A 12,782-nucleotide genomic window follows, 5' to 3' on the forward strand; every position below is an offset into this window, starting at 1 on the left:
TGAACCCAGTAGTAAAGTAATGTTGAAAGCTATCACTTTATTATTCCCTTTTCCCCGTGGCAGGCTCTTATGGAAGCTCCAGTCCTGACAATAGGTTTTTATTAAATTTACCCAAAAAGTTATCTATTTTTGCTGCTAGAAGCGGCCATGATAAATGAAACTTATTGCAGCAAAACTGTGCTACTCTTAAATAGACCCCCTAGTCCCTGCAGGGTATTGAATATTAGATAACTAGGTTATATTATGCAGCTAAAAAAGTGCTTATACAGTATTTGTTAGGTGATAGATAGGAATAAAATAGTAAGCTAAAATATAATAAAATATCATACATTTCTGAACTGTTTACATTAGTCAGTAGCTCTTGCATCACATCTTTTTTTGCATTTGCATTCTATCATCTTTGTGGTTTTATCATTATTTATATCCATGCATTTAAATAGCTTCTGAAAATTCTCCTTAACTTTTATAAATGTACGAGTCAACTCAGGTGGTACTTAGCTGTCAGCTGTGACAAACGATGGATGCAAATGCATTCTCTTGGAAGCAAACAGTGCATTCATCATGCAAAGGTTTCTTATAATTACGTTACCTAATAAAATGTACAATTATAATGACTTTCCAGCCATAAGGATACATTACAACTACCAAATGACATTTCTAAATACATGTTTTCTGATCTTAAATCTGATTTAATTTGTAATGGGCCAAAAATATTTAATAAATGAGGTGTCCTCTTACTAAACTATGATGCGGTGCATCTATGTACACTATATTAAGGATGCCTCATCTCTATGCCTCTATGTCTCTATGTACACACTATATTAGGGTGCATCACCTCTATGGGGCCTATTCATCAACACTAAAATAAAGTTTTTAAGGACATTTTGCTTAATTAACTTTATTTTAGTATTCATGATGACACTTAGCACAGGCGATAACACTGATATCTCCTTGCTAAGTTCCCCTGCGTTAATTTCCACACTCACCATACATTAGTATGGGGATATGGAAATTATGGTATTCATCAAATTCCGAAAATTATGTATTTTCGGAATTTGATGGAGTTACTATCCGCCACTGTGAGGTGGCGAATAGCAGGTGAGACTTAGCTGCGGTCAGCTGGACAGGTCCCCAGCAGCTCCCTCCGGTGCTCTGGTCCCTCCTCTGTCTCCGGTGGCTGCTCGCACACTGTGTTCTCCCAGCAGGACACAATAAAGTTTAGAAAAAAAAAGTTTTTTTTTCTAAACAGTACTGTGTTGTGCTGGGAGACCATGTGTCAGACCAGCAGGACGGAGCAAGAGGCTGCTGTGCGGGCAGGTAAATGCGGGACGGGGGGGAGGTGAGCAGAGGGGACGGGAGTTGGGGGGGCACGCAAACTTACCGCAACTGTAGGCAGTGCTGCACATGTGCTGAGGTTTACGAATGTAACGGTGCATACGCAGCACTGTTTCCAGCTGCGGTAAGTTAGAGTAGAGAGGGAAAAGTATCTATTTCCCAAAAAGCAGTCATCGCAAAAATGACAGCTTTTTGGAATAGATACTGATGGAGAGGAGGAATGATTAATTCCTCCGGTAATTAGGTAAAACTCCATGCCAGTTCTAAACCTAATTACCTCCATCGATTTTTAAGGTATGATGAATAGGCCCCTATGTCTCTATGTACACTATATTAGGGATGCCTCATCTCTATGTCTCTATGTACACTATAGTAGGGATGCCTCATCTCTATGTCTCTATGTACACTATATTAGGGATGCCTCATCTCTATGTCTCTAAGTTAGAAACAAACACCAGGCTGCAGGGCCAGCCCTGGTTTTAAATATAGGGGGAAAAAAATTGCATAGGGCCCCCCTATATTTAAAACCAGCACCTTTCACCGGGACTCCGGGGCTAAAGCATTATCAGCCCAAGCCAGTCAGGCCTAGCCACGAATCTCAGGGGAGGGGTCATCCCCCCGAAAAAAACCTTGGGCTGGTAATGCTTCTGGGGGGGGGGGGGACCCTATGTAATTTTTTTCTGATATTTAATTTTTTTTTATATATTTACAGGCAGAAACATACATGGAACATAGCGATCTGTGTATGTTTCTGCCAAACTCGCAGATCACAGGCAGGTGTGTTTTTTTCACAAGTTTTTACAGGAGAGTTGTTCCATCTCATGAGAGTTTAGAAACTCTCTGCTTGGTAAATTCCAGAATCCTATCTTCACCAGTGAAAAGGTTCTCGAGTTTTGCCTTTGGTGAATTGAAGAGAGTTTGCGAACTCTCCAGTATTTTCCCGTAGCAAAGGAGATCTCTCTCCCGAGTTTTACATTAGTATATGTGAGAGTGGGAAAAAATGCCCAAACTCTCCAGAGTTTGCAAACTCTCCCAAACTCTCAGCTTAGTAAATGTACCCCTCTGTCTCTATGTACACTATATTAGGGTGCATCACCTCTATGTCTCTATGTACACTATATTAGGGTGCATCACCTCTATGTCTCTATGTACACTATATTAGGATTGCATCACCTCTATGTTTCTATGTACACTATATTAGGGTACATCACCTCTATGTCTCTATGTACACTATATTAGGGTACATCACCTCTATGTCTCTATGTACACAATATTAGGGTACATCACCTCTATATACACTATATTAGGATTGCATCACCTCTATGTACAATATATTAGGGTGCATCACATCTATGTCTCTATGTACACTATAATAGGGTGCATCACCTCTATATACACTATATTAGGATTGCATCACCTCTATGTCTCTATGTACACTATATTAGGGATTCATCACCTCTATGTATAGATGTACACTATATTAGGGTGCATCACCTCTATGTACACTATATTAGGGTGCATCACCTCTATGTACACTATTTTAGGGTGGATCACCTCTATGTCTCTATGTACACTATATTAGGATGCATCACCTCTATGTCTCTATGTACACTGTATTAGGGATGCATCACCTCTATGTACACTATATTAGGGTGCATCACCTCTATGTACACTATTTTAGGCTGGATCACCTCTATGTCTCTATGTACACTATATTAGGATACATCACCTCTATGTCTCTATGTCCACTATATTAGGGTGGATCACCTCTATGCCTCTATGTACACTATATTAGGGATGCCTCATCTCTATGTCTCTATGTACACTATATTAGGGTGCATCACCTCTATGTCTCTATGTACACTATATTAGGGTACATCACCTCTATGTCTCTATGTACACTATATTAGGGATGCCCCATCTCTATGTCTCTATGTACACTATATTAGGGTGCATCACCTCTATGTCTCTATGTACACTATATTAGGGTGCATCACCTCTATGTCTCTATGTACACTATATTAGGGTGCATCACCTCTATGTCTCTATGTACACTATATTAGGGTGCATCACCTCTATGTCTCTATGTACACTATATTAGGGTACATCACCTCTGTGTACACTATTTTAGGGTGGATCACCTCTATGTCTCTATGTACACTATATTAGGGTGCATCACCTCTATGTCTCTATGTACACTATATTAGGATTGCATCACCTCTATGTCTCTATGTACACTATATTAGGGATGCCTCATCTCTATGTCTCTATGTACACTATATTAGGGTGCATCACCTCTATGTCTCTATGTACACTATATTAGGGTGCATCACCTCTATGTCTCTATGTACACTATATTAGGGTGGATCACCTCTATGTCTCTATGTACACTATATTAGGGTGGATCACCTCTATGTCTCTATGTACACTATATTAGGATTGCATCACCTCTATGTCTCTATGTACACTATATTAGGGTACATCACCTCTATGTCTCTATGTAAACTATATTAGGGTACATCACCTCTATATACACTATATTAGGATTGCATCACCTCTATGTCTCTATGTACACTATATTAGGGATTCATCACCTCTATGTATAAATGTACACTATATTAGGGTGTATCACCTCTATGTACACTATATTAGGGTGCATCACCTCTATGTACACTATATTAGGGTGCATCACCTCTATGTACACTATTTTAGGGTGGATCACCTCTATGTACACTATATTAGGATGCATCACCTCTATGTCTCTATGTACACTATATTAGGGATGCATCACCTCTATGTCTCTATATACACTATATTAGGGTGCATCACCTCTATATACACTATATTAGGGTGCATCACCTCTATGTACACTATTTTAGGGTGGACCACCTCTATGACTCTATGTACACTATATTAGGATACATCACCTCTATGTCTCTATGTACACTATATTAGGGTGGATCACCTCTATGTCTCTATGTACACTATATTAGGGATGCCTCATCTCTATGTCTCTATGTACACTATATTAGGGTGCATCACCTCTATGTCTCTATGTACACTGTATTAGGGATGCCTCATCTCTATGTCTCTATGTACACTATATTAGGGTGCATCACCTCTATGTCTCTATGTACACTATATTAGGGTGCATCACCTCTATGTCTCTATGTACACTATATTAGGATTGCATCACCTCTATGTCTCTATGTACACTATATTAGGGTGGATCACCTCTATGTCTCTATGTGCACTATATTAGGGTGCATCACCTCTATGTCTCTATGTACACTATATTAGGATTGCATCACCTCTATGTCTCTATGTACACTATATTAGGGTACATCACCTCTATGTCTCTATGTACACTATATTAGGGTACATCACCTCTATGTCTCTATGTACACAATATTAGGGTGCATCACCTCTATATACATTATATTAGGATTGCATCACCTCTATGTACAATATATTAGGGTGCATCACCTCTATGTCTCTATGTACACTATATTAGGGATTCATCACCTCTATGTATAAATGTACACAATATTAGGGTGCATCACCTCTATGTACGCTATATTAGGGTGCATCACCTCTATGTACACTATTTTAGGGTGGATCACCTCTATGTCTCTATGTACACTATATTAGGATGCATCACCTCTATGTCTCTATGTACACTATATTAGGATGCATCACCTCTATGTCTCTATGTACACTATATTAGGGTGGATCACCTCTATGTCTCTATGTACACTATATTAGGGTGCATCACCTCTATGTACACTATATTAGGATGCATCACCTCTATGGGGTAAATTTACTAAGCTGAGAGTTTGGGAGCGTTTGCAAACTCTGGAGAGTTTGGGCATTTTTCCCACTCTCAAATTTACTAAAATCAAACTCGGGAGAGAGATCTCCTTTGCTACGGGCAAACTCTCTTCAATTCACCATCGGCATTGGTAAGTATGTGTGAATGGGTAGGTATGTGTAATAAGTTATACTTGGCACGGTGTGTGTGTTTTGTCTTTAGTTAACTATTTATTTTACAGTGGGGATAGAGGTACCACCCGTCTGCTGGCACTTGTAGTTCCACAAGTGCCAAAGGACAGGCATGCTGGCACCTGTAGTTCCACTGTAAAATACAATAGTTTAATTATATTTCCCCACTTTATTACCCTCATACCCAATGCTCCAGAGGTGCAGGGAAGAGCCCTGGGCTTCAGACCAAGCCTGGGGTTAAGGGAGAGGGGGGTCCCCACCTCCCCTGAGATCCCCGGCTTGGCCTCAATGGCTTGGGCTGATAATGCTTTGGCCTCGGAGCCCCGGTGAAATGGTCTCCGGGCTGTGGCATTACAGCCCGGCCGTTTTGAGTCTGGTGCTGGCTTTTAATATAGGGGGGACCCTACGCAATTTTTCCCCCTTTATTTAAAATCAGGACTGGCCCTACAGCCTGGTGTTGGTTTCTAAATGATGGGGGAACCCTACACATTTTGTTCCCCGTCATCTTAGAAACCAAGACAGGCTGACACATCTGGGGCTGGTTAAGCTTTAGGGGGGGGGCTATGTCTTTTTTTTTTTTTACACTTTTAACCCATTTTTTTACAGGTACAACACAGGCAGCTTACACATATCTCACTGATATGTGCAGGCTGCTTGCTCAGGAGAGTTTTGCAGAGAGAAGACAACACAATCTCTAGTGAATCATCTCCTGCAAAACCTGCTACTCGGGCGAGAAATCTCCTGCAAAACCTGCTACTCGGCAGAGAAATATCATTTTGCTTCACCATCGGCCATCTCACTCTCAGCTAAACTCCCTTCTTTGCAAATTTGCGAGTCTCAGGAGCTTCAAATCTAAAGCTAATCGAGTTGAAAAAAAACAAACTCTTCCAGACTCGATTCTTAGTAAATTTACCTCTATGTCTCTATGTACACTATATTAGGGTGCATCAACTCTATGTCTCTATATTAGGGAGCATTACCTCTATGTCTCTATGTACTCTATATTAGGGTGCATTACCTTTATGTCTCTATGTACACTATATTAGGGTGCAAACATAATGTCAACAGTCAGAATGTTGACATGGTCAGATAGTCAACATGGATTTAAGGTTAATCGTGAACATGTAGATATTCACAATGTCGACTTGGTGATTATACTGGCATTGTGAATATCGACAGTCATAATGTTGACTTTACAGATTTTGTATTAAAGTTACGTTTAGGGTTAGGTATAGGCTGCATGTAGGGTTATCACAGTAGAATTTTTTATCTCCTCGGGCCAACTGTCAATATGCACAATGTTGACATTATGACCATGTCGACAATCTGAATGTCAAAAATTGTTGTAAGGGGGGCTTGGACTGCACACCCTAATTTTAAACATAATAGGAGGTGCTGCCATGCTGAGACTTGTAGTACAATGCAGGGGACATAGAATGCAGGTGCACACTCTATGTACTAAGAACAATGTTAGACAAAATAATCCTGACAAAATGTACAATTAACATGGAGTATAAGTGAGGTTTTTACTACATGTTTTGCCAAAAATGTTTGCCCATCCACCGCGTCAAGTTGAACCCCATAAGATAGGTCCCTAACATCCCTAATCCAAAAAATTTTGTAATGTTTAATCTTTCCACAGGACCCTGTTAATGGCTCAGCCATGCCTTTCTAAAAAAAGCCCATGTTGTCCTTTACCATGTACTGTAGGTGATGATGATTCCTTTTTGCTGATTCATGTGTTTTCTCTTGACCAACCAACCAAAAGATAACTGAAACAACTTATGCTGAATCACAGCTATCAATTAGAAATTAGTTTTATCTGTCTACTGAAAGTTAGACAATGAAAACAAATTTCTGATTAGGTGCTATGGTTTAACTTCAGCCTGTGACAGTGTATCCCAAATCAGTGCAAGTTTTCCAGGTATCCTCACAGGATCACAAGTGATATAATTAGTACTATCTGTGGATCTTATGAAATGTGTCTGTTGATAATATTGAATATACATTTGCTTCAGCAAGGAGATATGGAAAACATCCACTGTTAGGGTGCCTGCGGACAGGATTTGGGAAACACAAGTCTATGGTTTACACTTAGTTTTACACAAATGTACCTTATGAACATATCACATCTTTGCTTCTTCCTAGTTTAGAACTGGCCATTGGATGGCTGCACACAGGGATAGATAATACCTATTTTCCAGAAATATCCAGGAGGCTCCTTAAGTGAGTGGGGGCTTGATGCCTATTGCATGATGAGGCAAATGCTTTATTGCACAGCAGGAGAAGAACCATGCATCATGTCACCACTTCCCCTGCAATTAGACATCTCCTCCTCAAAAAAAAATGCAATAATTAATTGCAATGTAATTTTACAACCAGAGACTATTGGGACTTAGCAGCGTAATAATATCGCTATATGTTATGGCCAGCATGTTACTGTTAAAAGCTGTTAACGCTTAATGCACTGACATTTTCAGACCTGTCTATCAGAACAAATGGCAAACCTACAGTCAGTGTGTTTATAACGTGTCCTCTTATGATGTATAACGTAAAAGGGACCTGAACTGAGACTGCAATATCTGCGATCTTCTTATTTTCCTGAACAGCTGAGGCATAATTTCCTGGTTAGATTAGATTCTGAACACCTGCATCCTCCTTTACAGTGTATTGTATGTACTCAGGTTTCCCATCACTTTGTGTGAAATGTCAGGTCGCATGAAACACTCTCAGGTGCAATTTTTTCCTATTTGACAAACAATTTCTTTAACATTAGCTGTAAATGACCAAACTGCAATATTTGAACTGCACATTAAGAAAAAAAGGGGAAATGTCAAACTTTGAAACATCATGAACATCAATCATTCTGATTCTATCAGAGCTATTTGTGCAGGAGGCTTTCTTCTGAGGAATATGTAAAATGTTGCAAAATAATATTACACCATATAACTTCATACAACTCAATAGAGTGATGTTGACTAGACTCTCATGTTAGTGTGTATGTGTGTATATATATATATATATATATATATTTACAGTATATATAGGGCTATATACAATATGAGGCGAAAAGTCCATTATTACGTCATTTTCGCCAGTTTCATTTATCCTCATATTCAAGTACAAAGACTTTTAGCCGGTGCGAAAAGTCTTTGTAAAAAAACGGGGATATATTTTTCCCCACTGAATAGGTGGCAAAAAAATGTGCAGAATTGGGGTGCAGACTTTAAAAAAGTAGCCTGCACCCCTTGGATTGTCCCCCAAATGTTTTCGGTGTCAATTTTTTTTTAAAATGTCCTCTGGACACCCCAAAAAAGGTACTTTCATTTTGGGGGTGATAAAAAAAAATGGGGGACAATCTTCTAAACTAGCAAAATTGATTCCTGACGGTTCCCAAGTATGCGGCAGGTGTTTTCCAGAATGCGGGTGGTTCCGGCAGGTGGACTTTTGAAGAATTTAAAAAAAACACTTTAGGGACTTAAAAATATGCTGACACCCATTTTCATGTACCCCAAATTTGATGGACATAGTTATTTAAAAAAATAAAATAAAATAAATGCTATTCTTCACCACTTCTTCACAGGCGCATTTATGCACCTGCTGCGGCTATTTAAAAACCCTGATTACCTTCAGCAGACCAAATCGGTGGTACCCATAGTGATCCATGTCACAACATCTTTTGGTGGGGTGACAGCATGATTTCCCCAAAAACTGACAGCACTTTTCGATACTTACCTTTCCGCCGGGTCCTGTTTTCACCAGATCCTAATTGAATACGGGGATAAGTAGTCATGCGCCCGATACTTAATCCCTGCAAAAAACGGCGATGATGGCGAAAAGTGCGACTCTCTCTCTGGAGAAGATTGCAGTAATTACTAACCACTTATCTCAGAGCTGTCAGTAATTTGGTAAATATCTCATGACATGATAGCAGGTGTAACTTGCACTACTTTAAGGGGGAATCAATTAGCTGCGGGGTTTGCCCTGCAGCTAATTAACTACTCTGGGAGAGTCAACCAGTACATTAAACTACAGAGGTGGTCATTTACTCAGCGAGAAACAGCACCCTCTGGAGGTTAACGCATGACAAAAACGATTTATTCCGAAGTTTACACGGAATTTACCACGTGTGGAAAATACTATTTATTTGAATAGAATTTCCCTGAGGGGCACGAGTAATAGCCATGGGGTGAGCCAAGCGGCTAATTGGATTCCTCTAAGTGTATACCTACGGTAAAAGTGGTTCGCTGATGTACACAAAGTCACCTATTACTCTGGTTGGAAGGGTACAGTAAGCTCTTCTTTGAGGTAACCGATAATAAAAAAAACACCTGAGATATCTTGTAAAATTACTATTTATAAGTGTTAACATAACCAGTGTTTACATGAAAAAATATTATTACTGCTGCACAATTCATGTATGACATGAGTAATTATAAGTACACATCTTTGAGCTGATACCACCAATCCTCGATCAGACTTTCTGCATCTTTGCATGCTGTGAATCTGTTATAGAGTCATTCTAATTCTAAAGTTGGATTTTAGCCCTAAGTGAAATAGAAAAATACAAACAAATCTTATGCAAATATATTCATGAAGGCATACTGAAGACGTGTAAGGTAATCATGTGTTTCCTCTCATATTTCACAGGTATACGGTGCTTCCATTTTTATGATATGAACAGGAACTAAAGGAACAGTTGATGTATTGTGATCATTTAAATAGTCAACGTGTTAATGCAGAATTCTTATACTGGAAGAAAGTACTTTTTCTACCACTTTGGAGGGACACTGCATGCAGTTTTACAGGGCCTCATGTAATATGAAATATTATAGCCTACTATTGTGATAAAAAAAGTACATACAACTTAAAAGGATTGATGACTGACTAATAATATGGTATATTACACAGCACATATTTATATAACATTTAGTGATGACATATACAAATTGATGTCTATATATTAGTACAGAAGATGCAGAACAATGTGTTCAGTACAATGGTATACGAAAGTACAAATATATACTGCTGGAATTTGGCGATTATTTGTAGACATAAGTAGTTTTTGCTTCAGGATGTCTAAATTAAAGACTCTGGGGCTAATACAGTTACATGCAAGGAGGACACATAGTTTACGCTACCTGCAGTGGTGAGGTACCTGGGTATTAGACCCAGAGCACACAAGGTAACCTGAAGTACCTAAGGGTTCAGGATTCCATAGTAAAGACAGCAGAGAATCCTTAGGGAGCTTGGCCCCGTCAGTTAACGTCATTTCTAGATGGCATTCGCCCGTTGTAGCCTATAGGCTGCATTCACAAAATATACCAGGAAAGTGATCCATAGCATTCCTCCCCGCTGCTGTCCGCTCGCACATGCATGGCCGGGTGTCAGCACATGCGCAGTAACCGGTCGCAGCAGAAAGTAAAGTGATCGTGGATGCAATCACTTTATTTCTACTGATCACTGGAATGGACCTCTGTCCTGGCAGCTCAGTAATAATGCATTTAAGTGAATAAGGATTCCTTATAGCTATGAAGTGTGGCATGCCAGGAGAAATAATAATTATACCGCTTAGCGAAGTTTAAAAAGTGAGAAAACTTTCTTTTGTAGAAGTTTTAATGCAGATTATCCATTACCATTTTCATGTGATACAGCATTCAGCAGGACACTACAACCTCAAAATGTCAATCACAAGTTACATTTGAAGAGATGATGGTGCAAATTGTGTATTTAACACCTTAGCATGTAGCGCCAATGCAATGAGCTAATAAATGTTCTGCCTGATCAAAGAGCTGTCAGGTAATGATTTGCTCAGTAGTTTCAAAGTCTCTAGTAAGCCATTCTGCAGAATGCCACAGGATGGTGATGAAGACAAATGAAAAAAGCACTGGGTGCAATAGTGTGTATACAAACACCTCCATTCTACTTCATCGCAGATGATGGATCATCTTCCCACCACAATATGTTGCAGCATGAGGAAACATTTCATCTACTCATTTTCAAGAATTAAATTAGGGAAAACTAATTTCTTGCTTCCAGAAGAAAACAATTGACTGGAAATTGTATAATCACTAACTATGACAAATTTATTCCGTTTTTTTTTATCCAGTTGGCGCATTGAAGCATTAATCCACAAAATACAAAACTACCAACTCTGAATTTTAAACTTGAAACAAGGAAGGAACTTTGAGACAGATGTCTTTAATAAATCAGATTACTGTAGGATTATGTAATATACTGTACCACAGTCACAGCAAGACGAGAAACAAACAAAGTCAGCAAGTTTACACCAAACCACCAAAAGAGAATGAATAAAACACCCAAAAAAATAAACCTGTGATTTAGGTATTTCTCTACTAATTCAGGTATCTGTACATGCTTAATATACTTAACATAATGTGGCATCATAAAAAAGTATTCTCCTATAGATATTTAAATAGCAGCATTTCTACTGTGTTACAACTAAGTCAAACACAACTATCTTACCAGGCAGGAAAGATAATTGTAGGTCTGGCTTGCACATGAGAAGTGGACTGGAATCCAGAACTCAGACTACCTGTTCCACATTCGTTAAAATAAAGGATAAACAATTGAATAAAAACAATACAGATATGCCCAGCTAGATTGCTGTCCGTAGCGCAGCGTCTCGCGCCATGCATGGTGCGAGAAGAACTCCTGCAATCGGAGACGCACATTTGCATCTCCATAAATTAGAATGTAGAAGTGCTCCCGCGATCAGAGATGCATTAACGTCTCCATAGGTTAGAATGGAGATACACTCCCGTGATTGAGGATGCACCATAGCGTACAGTGGCGCTTAGGGCGATGCGTTGGGGCCGTAATTGCAGTAATAAGCTGTGCATCCTGTGGAATTTCACTCTAGTACATGTATTCTGGCAATTTACGTTAAATGATCAGAATACATAATACAATCTCCTCTATTGACTAATAACAATAATTCAACGGAGTTAAAAGTCAGATCCTAGGTGCTGTATATAAATAAAGTGGTGCCAAAGGAGCTACCTGTTAATGTCAGATAGTGCATCACATTCTATTCCCCCAATGGGACCTTAATGCCCAGCGTGATACTGCCACTGTTTGCTGTTTATCTCTTCACTTCAGTATTCCCCAGCAGGCTGGCTAAACCCAAATGGCACAGTTCAGTACAGGGAGGGGGCACTATGACATGCACTTTCTCCAGGCGCCATGGTTCCACTCTATTCCTCTGGTTGTCCTGCCCCTGAAATCGTCATCATGGATTATTCTTAAATAGGTTCCATATGCTTTGCACCCAAGAAACTCCTTTAGTACATAGGGAACAGCCAGTGGTTTTGCCAGAGAAAGAGCTTACCTCTCTTTATTAAATAGGGCCTTCAGAAAAAATGCCTTCAATATATTTTTCCATATTTGCATTACCTTATTAAGGAAAGCTTAACCTAGTGCAT

The 12,782-nt window shown here is 39.3% G+C and overlaps 1 protein-coding gene across 3 annotated transcripts in view; it reads right to left on the reverse strand.

The window, feature by feature from the left end:
• Window positions 1-12,782, reverse strand: part of DMD (dystrophin) — a 2,214,077-nt gene that overhangs the window by 772,707 nt on the left and 1,428,588 nt on the right. The window lies entirely within an intron of this gene.

The sequence above is a fragment of the Taudactylus pleione genome, unplaced genomic scaffold, assembly GCF_031769625.1.
Source record: "Taudactylus pleione unplaced genomic scaffold, aTauple2 ptg000609l, whole genome shotgun sequence".
Classification (NCBI taxonomy): Eukaryota; Metazoa; Chordata; class Amphibia; order Anura; family Myobatrachidae; genus Taudactylus; species Taudactylus pleione.